Here is a 10,026-nt window from a genome sequence, read left to right on the forward strand (position 1 = left end):
CCCCTCTGCAAGGGTGGGGGGCCTATTAAAATGGTCCGTCCCCGGAGGCTAATGGACTCCGATGGATTCCAGAGGGCTCTGTAGGATTTTCCTGCTGGTATGGCTGGTGCTCCTGTCGAAGCCCAGGTTGCTCTGTGGAATGCAGAGATGATTCGGGCGGTAGACATGATCGCGCCCAAGCACCCTCTCCCTCTGAGCAGAGCCCGGCCAGCTCCTTGGTATACACCTGAGCTGAGGACAATGAAGCAAGAGGGGAGACGGCTAGAACGCAGGTGGAGGAAAACTCGTGCTGAGTCTGATCAAACACGGGTTAGAGCTCACTATCGAGCCTATTCTGTGGTGGTGAGGGTGGCAAAGAGACAGTTCTTTTCCACCAGCATTGCATCTTCTCAGTGTCATCCAGCAGAGCTTTTCCGTGTGGTTCGTGGCCTGTTACACTTTGGGCCAGGACAAGAGATGGTGGAACCCTTGGTAGCACGCTGTGACAAATTTGCACAGCACTTTGAAGATAAAGTCGCTCAGATTTGTCATGAATTGGACACCACATTTAATGCAGCTCCACTAGTAGAGGCTTTCAGAGCGCCGTCCAGCTCAGTTTTATTGGATGAGTTTCAGTTAGTGAGGCCTGAAGATGTGGACAAGGTGCTTGACCAAGTCCGGTCGACCACCTGTGTGCTGCCCCTTGCCCCTCATGGCTCATTACATCAAATAAGGAGGGGATTGCCGGCTGGGTCCAGGAGGTTGTAAATGCCTCCTTGAGAGAGGGAGTGGTGCCGGCCTCTTTAAAAGAGGTGGTAATTAGACCACTCTTGAAGAAGCCTAACCTGGACCCGGAGGATGTTAACAACTACAGGCCGGTGGCTAATATCCCCTTCCTGGGCAAGGCGTTTGAGCGGGTGGTTGCAGGACAACTCCAGGCACTCTTGAATGAAACGGATTATCTAGATCCATTTCGATCAGGTTTCAGGCCTGGTTTTGGAATGGAAACTGCCTTGGTCACCCTGTGGGATGACCTCTGTCGGGAGAGAGACAGGGGGAGTGCGACCCTGTTGGTTCCCCTGGACCTCTCAGCGGCTTTCAATACCATCGACCATGGTATCCTTCTGGATAGGTTGTCTGAGCTGGGAGTTGGAGGTACTGCGTTGCAGTGGTTCCGCTCCTACTTGGATGGCCGATTCCAGAAGGTGGTGCTGGGGGGATTATTGCTCTGTGCTGTGGCTCCTAAGCCATGGGGTTCCACAGGGCTCTCTTATCCCATATGCTGTTTAACATATACATGAAGCCGCTGGGGGAGGTTATCCAGAGATGTGGACTGAGGTGTCATCAATATGCAGATGATACCCAGCTCTACCTTTCCTTTTCATCAAACCCAGGTGAGGCAGTGACTGTTCTGAACCAGTGCCTGGGCACGGTAATGGACTGGATGAGGGCTAACAAACTGAGACTCAATCCAGACAAGATGGAGGTACTGTTAGCGGGTGGTTCATCTGTCCGGTGAGGTGATGTTTGCCCTTTCCTGGACGGGGTTGCACTCTCCCTAAAGGATCGGGTCCGTAGTTTGGGGGCGCTCTTGGATCCAGAACTGTCACTTGAGGCACAGGTGAACTCAGTGGCAAAGAGCACCTTTTATCAGCTTAGGCTGATATACCAACTGCACCCTTATGTGGACAGAGATAGCCTAGCAGAGATAGCCTAGCTACAGTTATCCATGCTCTGATAACCTCTCGTTTGGATTATTGCAATGCATTATACGTGGGGCTGCCTTTGAAAACGGTCCAGAAACTTCAACTGGTACAAAATAGGGCAGCACGGTTAGTAACAGGGACTGGCCGACGAGACCACATCACACCAGTCCTTTTCCAGCTTCATTGGTTGCCAATCCAGGTCCAGGCCCGATTCAAAGTTCTGGTATTAACATTTAAAGCCCTAAATGGCTTGGGGCCAGGCTATCAGAAGGAACGCCTCCTCCTGTATCTGCCCGGAACCTAAGGTCATCATCAGGGGTCCTTTTCCGCGAGCCCCTGCCAAAGGAAGTGAGGCAGGTGGCTACCAGGAGGAGGGCCTTCTTTGCTGTAGCACCCCGACTGTGGAATGAGCTCCCTAAGGAGGTTCGCTTGGCACCTACATTATATGCTTTTAGACGCCAGATGAAGACCTTTTTATTCTCCCAGCATTTTAACAGTCTATAAATAAATTTTAACTTGGTGTTTTAAATTTGTTATTTTGCATTGCTGCTGTTTTTATCTGGTTGAGCTTTTATATTGTATTTTATATTATGGTTTTATACTGTTGTTTTATATTTTGAACGTTTTAATTTTTGTGAACTGCTCAGAGAGCTCTGGCTATTGGGCGGTATAGAAATGTAATAAATAAATAAATAAATAATTGTAAAATGCTCCCTCTCCAATCACATAGTCATATTAACCTGTAAGCAACAATAGTATTGTACATTCACATTAGCCTTGTATAGGCATTTGTTTTCCATGTATAATTTCCATCCTCCCCTGCCCCAGTTTACTCTCCAAAAGTTTAGCATTCTACAATGGGGAATATTTTCTATCTGTATAAGTTAGGACTCCAGGAAATAATTACTCTAAACATTATTCTAAAATGTATTGCTATATGCCCCATGCTTTTGGGGTGGGACCATATCTACCAAGTAGTCTCTAATGTATTATAGGCCTAATGTTTCCCACATGTAACAGGTCTTCTCTGTTGGGGCTCAGGGACCAATTGCATAGAGCAATCAATACTATGCATCAAGTTGCCAGGTGGTCATGTGCTCAGAGTTTTTCCTCAAGAATTGTATGATGATGATGATGATGATGATGATGATGATGATTATCCCACCTTTTCCTTAGTACTAGGACTCAAGGTGTTTACAAGATTAAAACATGTACAATTAAAACATATAAATATAAATCTGCAAAAGTTTAAATAGAATTAAACCTGCAGTAAAATTAAAAACATGTTGTTGTTGTTTTAAAAAACAAGTAACACTCAGGGGTCGCATAACTATGTACAACAACACGGGCCAGTTTTTGGAAAAGTAACACTCAGTAAGTAAAGATCTGTGATTTTTATTAGGGATAGATTATAATTGAGTATTTAGACTAATTCTGAAAGTTTTGCATCTGATTCAGGTTCAATTTCAACTGTAGGGAGAGTCAGTCTCAACCTCTTCCCCTTTTTCTTTGTAATGAATTAGGCTGCAATCCTCTAGCCAGTTAGCTAGGTGTACATCCTACATGACTATTGCTGCATAAACCTTACAAAGCTATTGTTAGTGTAAGACCTGAAGTAAGGATAGATTGTAAACCCATGAGGATGAAGTAGGAAAATCATATATATATATATATATATATATATATATATATATATTTAAAAAAAGAGTTCTAAAGAGATCTAATTATATGAAACCAGCTAGGAGACATGGATGATCCCATTTTGATCATAATGCACTCTGTACAGCACCATGTACATTGATGGTGCTATATAAATAAATAAATAAATAAATAATAATAATAATAATAATAATAATAATAATAATATACATGTATGTCACACACAGCCATTATAAAGGTCTGCTCTCAAGTGGTTTGGATTGTTAAGAGTGATAGAAAAGCACAAAAAGTGGGCTGTAATACTAAACCAATGTTATTTTTTATATGTGCTTTACAGCTGACCCTATGGTTTAAGCAAAATGGCCTATAGTAGATTCAGAAACAAGTTGCCACATAGGATTGTTTCATGAAATATTGGACAGATTTACAGTACCTGTGATCATTAAATTGGTTTGTTTGTTTGTTTGTTTCTACGGCTTTTGTAGACCTTTTCAAGAATGTATTCAAGCAAGTGTCACAAGAGATCATTTCATCCAATCTTTATTACATTAGATACCTAAATTATATCAAACTTCAATTTCTTAATTTTAAATGTCTTTAAGCTTTGTCATTGATATGATAGATGTCACCTTCAGTGACATCACCAAGTAATCTTAAACTGGTGAATCAAAAGAGTGTTGCATTCTCCTTTGAATTGATAGTCTATGTTTTTCAATAAGTAACCCAAAATTCAGAAAATGTCAGATGTGGAGCAGATCAGTTCTTTAGTAGGTTAACATAAGTGAAGGCCAAACGAAAGTAAAGGGAAAAGACTGAATAATATAGACATGTGATAAATGGTTTGAAAAGTTTTGTTTTACCCAAGCATGAGCTTTCCTGTGAATGAAATAATCCAATGATTGATAAAGGGGTGGGCCAGATCTACACAAAGCAGGATATAACACTTTGAAAACGTTTTGAAAACTGTATATGGAGTGTGTCCTGGGCCTCAATAGTTGTCACTACTGTTATAAATCATTTTAAAGCAGTAGTGTAGATCCTGGTTTCTTCCTGTGCAATGAAGGAATGGCAAAAGCTCTGGGAACATGACAGGATATTGGGGAAAGGATCACACAAAATGCATGTATTAAGAAAAGTATGCCTAGAAATGCATACAGATGTTCATACAGACTTTAAAAACATCATATACTGATGTAGAATCAGGCTGAAATGAACTGAAAGTTGAAAAATGAGAAGCTGATTGGATCTGAAGTTGACAGATTCATCTATTTATAGTAATATCCTATACATTTCTTGGAGCCCTAAAAGAACTAGCAAAGCAAGAAAAAACTAGCCTAACAGTACAAGCCTATGTATGTCTCCTCAGAACAATGGGATTCACTCCCATGTAAGTATGCATAGGACAGAAAGAAGTAGATGTTCAATATGGCTTATTCCCTTGTGTTTATGCTTGCTGACATAAATCTCTGTCACAATCTCTTGATTAGGCATCTGAAATAGGGTAGTGCATAGATAAAAGTGTCAAACAGATGGCTCCAGTTAACCAGTATCACATTCCTCTTGAAACCAGGTAAGGCCGAAAGTAAGGAGAAGAAAGGTGAAAGAAGATGGCAGTTTTCTGCTGTTTGTCTTAGCACTCAGATTGCCCCAAGATCAGCCCAGTTGTAAACCAATAAACAACGAGCATGAAAGCAGTTCAGTTCTAGTCAAATTTGCCCATACTGGATATTATTTATGTAAAAATACTCCCTTTCATTACAGTGGAATTGTCTTTTTGAAGAATATTGTTTACAATCTGGGGAGACAAAATAGTGTCAAATTCCAATTTTCTGATAAGGAAACACATACAAGTAGAATCAACAATGTATACCATGCCTGGTAACAAGACTTGGGGATTTAGGTCCAGATTTAGGTGTGTACAGCTAGACTAGGGGAAGGATACTTCCCTTCCTTCTTCTCCCCATAGCAGCCCCTCCACCCCCTGAAAATGTAGACACTGCTGAATGGGGTGAGCTGGGTGGGGTGGGGAAAGGAGGGTAGGGAGATCCTTGAAAATCTGGCAGAGGCATCTTCTGTGAGTGGAGCCCTTCTGCCGCCAGAAGGTAGATCCTGGATCCAACTCAGGATTCTTAAAGAAGACCTACTAGAGTGTGTTATTAGTAAGTTAGCAAGTTAAGTTACACATTTACTATTCCAACCAGATATTATTCTGGCACTTCTTTAAACTCCTTAAAAAGAAGAGATCTCATTGCATGCTTGTCAGTTTGTTCTATTTCCAAACCATTCAGCTGTTCATATATCTAAAAGCAGTCTGGCTTCATGCCAGCAAAATGTTCTTAAATGTAATCAAAGCAGTACTTCAGTAATGACAGAAATCAGCTAAAATCAAAGAGGACAATTGGCAAGCTTTCAGTCCATGGTAGCTAATTCAGTTTCATGGAGATCTCAAAAGTAATGAATGCAGTGTTGGTGGGCTCCAGCAGTTGTTCACCTTCCTGTGTTGGCTAGAATTTTCCTTTACATCACTACTGGCTTGGTAGTCCATAAACATGCATTGGAGGTCCAAGAGTTAACTGAGACTGCCAAATGCCTCACCCCTTCCTTGAAGCAAATCAACTCTTTTAATTGCATGGTCAGATTGGAACCCCCACTGCTTAACAATTTGTGGAAATGAGCCTATTAATTCATAAATGCTAATTGGCTCTTTAATTGCTTTATATTTTGAACTGAGGTTTTCCCTTTCCTGCATTTAATGTACCTTTTCTTTTTTTGTTCCTTCATGCCATGCATACTGCTGACTTAGTGGTAACTTTAAGCATGATTAAAAAAAGAGAGAGCAGATACCTGGAAGCTCATACTCATACAGAAAGCAATGATAATTGAATGAAATTATTTCAACATAAAGGCCACTTTATACCACTCTAGTAATATTTGAAAATTCAGTGGTACAGGAACGAAAGCAAACAATGACTCACATGAAACAAAATCAAGATACAGGAGCTGAACAATTGAAGAGGGCTGACATTAATTACCTATTGAATTTCAATGGATACATGTTTCAACATTAGTAGGGGGGTCATCTGCTGCATCACTTAATGGCCTTGAGAAATTCACTTCTTTTTCTCTTTTTATAATGTAATTTAGGAATATGAATGCATTGGCATAACATAATAGAAAACACTTTACTGTCCCACATAGTTCATCAGGCAGAGGTGAGACTGTAGCCCTGTGGCTCTGAACACGTGAGGGCTGAAACTGGGGATGGGTTCAGGCATGTGCACACTTGCCCTGCCACAAACATCCCCAAGCATGCCACCTCTGCCCTGTCAGAGCAGGTCTGCAGGGGAGTTTTACTCAAGTTTGCCTGAATGTAGGGAGAACTCTCCACATAATTCAAGAAGGGTCAAACAGGATTGGCAGAGTTGGCTTAATCAGTATTACCTCAGAAGTATGTAGTATGGTTCTTCTCCCATACTACAACAATCCCATCCTGAATGGGAAATCTCTTGTTATCTTTCCAGTTTAGTCTTAAAACACCAGTGTAGGACATGGAAGAGTGGAAGAGGATTACGTAAGGGCACAAGAGCATAAAAAGAGCCATGCTGGATCAGATCAAGGGTCCATCTAGTCCAGCATTCTGTTCACACCGTGGTCAAACAGCCATCGGCCAGGGATGAACCAACAGGACATGAGTGCAACAGCACCCTCCTACCCATGTACCCCAGCAACTGGTGTATGTAGGATATTGGTTTTGTACTAAAAGATTAGGGGAGTATAAAGCCAATGCAGTGGTCTAAGCAAAGTAAGTGTGTAAGACAGCCGGTATGGTATAATGCAAGAGTTCAGAACCTCAGATTTCTGGTCCCAGTCTGGACCTTTGGGTTCCCCAAAGTCCCATGCCCCTTCCCCCTGGCCACACACCCTTACCTCAAACCACCAATTGTTTGGTGGTTTTCCATATTTTATGCAATTCTTTCCCCCTTTCGAAAGGGCTGTAATGTCTCTCTGACAGCTTAGCTATTGGGAGTAGGAGCTTTAAGCTCAAACATGCTGGTATTGTGGCTCCACCCATTTTATGTTCTGCCCCATCCATAGTTAGAAAGTGAGTGACCCTCGAGAGCTTCTCCAGAATAGAATTTGGCTCTCGGGCTGAAATGATTAAACAACATCCCCTGATATAGAGGTTAGACAAATAGTAATTTAATTGTTTATTGGTTGATTACATTTCTATACTGTCCAATAGCCGATGTTCTTTGGGTTCCATCTCTGCCTAGCTATGAACATCCATGGCTGGCCTTGGAGACATTTTGCAAGCTGAGATCTTATGCTACCTCACAGAATCATTGAGATTAAAATGGAGGTTAGCCCAATATGCTGCTCCTGAGCTACTTGTAGACAAAGGCAGGGCCAGCCTTACCATTAGATAGCGTGAGGCAATCGCCTCAGACAGTGGATGATGTGGGGCAGCAGGGGCAGCTTCCCAGATGTTCCTCATAAACTCTCCAGCTGCTTCCTGCCATTGGAGGACAGACTTGTGCATGCCACACAGCATGTCCTAGGCCCCCTAAACAAACCTGTTTCCTCAGGTGTTTAGAGGGACTCCACTTCAGGCAGCAAAATGCTTTGGGCTGACCCTAGGCAAAGGCTGTGTACAAATATGAAATAATAAAGGCTAGTTTTCTTTGTTATATAATTATGTGTGAATTCAAGAATATGACATGCAATCCTTCTGGGTGGCAGTGTGTTTAGGATTACTTAGCCCAATAGAGCAGAGCTACTCACTAATGTGGCCTGTGGGACACTTTAATGTTGCTTGCAAGCCACACTGTGAATAACATAGGTCTATATGAATCAAGATGTATTACAGTGGTGACAAGAGGTAAACCTTCAAATTACTTTACGATGGTGGTTCACACCCCCTTTCCCTCTGAACTCCATGGAATTTTGGTTCAACATGTTAGGGTATCCTGTAATATATCACTATGTAATTCAAAGTTAATACATGCCACCACAGTGGGTGATTAAGTATAAGAAATAAACCTTTGCTTGGCAAACTTTTTAATGGGAATTCGCACGTTATAAATACATTGTGGTCAGCAACACACTTACTTGAATGTTTGTATAATAAATAATCCATTCATTGGAAATGGATGCGTTCTACATCACAAATAGAAATTATTTTCCTTGCTGCAAAAAAATAAGAATGTGTTTTTGTTTCTTTGTTGTTAATTGCTCATGTGGCCACACTATATCCAACACTGGGTGAGACACTTTTATTACCTCTTTAACTCATGACTCAAGAGTTGGTGGTCTTTCAGGACTGGGATCAGCTGCAGCACATCCGATACACCAAGGGATAGCATTTGGTTAAAGCTCATAGTCAAAGAATTAAGGGTCAGCAAACAGGGACCCTCCCCAGCATGCATCTGTTACCTGATTCCATGCCAGGAGCATTTGAAAAAGCAAACGTGAACATCAAAGACAGAAGTATCTGCTCTACCTAGGGCCCTACTTCATGTATGTGCTTAAAACATTTTTGAACATTTAAACATGCAAACAGTCTGCACGTAAGTCAATGGAACATGAGGCTCCAGCTCATAAATGAGCGCTTGGTTTGGCCTGAGAGGAGGTAACTTAAGCAGCCCCAACCATGGCCTACAATATTAACAGTGGACTATATTGCAGGGCTGCTGTACCTCTCTCTCAGCACGGCCTTCAAACCTGCAGATGAGGGCTGTAACCTACTTTCTCAGCCCAGCCTCTAACTTGGGGATAAAAACTGTAGATACCATATTTCTCGATTGTAAGACGCATACTAATTTCAGTACCACCAACGGGGGGGGGGGGGGAACCTAAGACACACCCATGATTCTAAGGTGCACCCCATTTTTAGATATGTTTATATGGGGGAAAAAGTGTGTCTTAGAATCGAAGAAATAGGGTAACAATACAGAGGGTTGTTGTAAACTACTCTCTCAGCTTCCGTCCACTCCCCAGTGTCTAATATCTCTGGACAACACTGCAGGCTTGTTGGACACCACTCAAGGCCTGACCTACCATGTTCAGTGTAGAAAAGTGAACATGGTATGTCAGGCCTGTTATATACCACTCTCTCCCAGCCAGACAATGGAAGACCCAACTGCCATTGCTCATGGGAGATGCAGCTGCTGCAACCACCTCCTCTCTCCCTGTGTATCTTTGGCTAGTGAAAAGACCTGCATTCTTTGAGGGAAGGGAATTAATGAACAGCCAGTTGGGCAGCAAAACACCCAAATGCCAGCAGTCAGGAGAGTGAGATGGGATGGAGACTGATCGGAACACCTACAAATAATCATATAGATTTATATTTTACTTTTATTTTATTCTTTTGGAGGTGGGGGGAGAATAATGCCACCAGACCAATATTGTGTGTTTGATGGGACAGACACTTCCTCAGTGTAATTGTATTTTTATTATTTTATCTAAACTGTGGGATAGGAATCAGAGGCAGGGAGGGAGGAAAGGGTTTGGTTCTGTGAGGAAACAACAAGATTGGATAGACTTCATGCAGCAATATAAAAAGACTTGGGGCAAAATTTGCCCCATATGCTACAGAAGACCAATAAAATATTCCGATGAAGGCTGATCATAAGATCAGGTGGCCTGGTTCATTTCAGAACTGAAAACTACTTCATACCCAAGA

The sequence above is a fragment of the Elgaria multicarinata genome, chromosome 5 (assembly GCF_023053635.1).
Source record: "Elgaria multicarinata webbii isolate HBS135686 ecotype San Diego chromosome 5, rElgMul1.1.pri, whole genome shotgun sequence".
Lineage (NCBI taxonomy): Eukaryota > Metazoa > Chordata > Lepidosauria > Squamata > Anguidae > Elgaria > Elgaria multicarinata.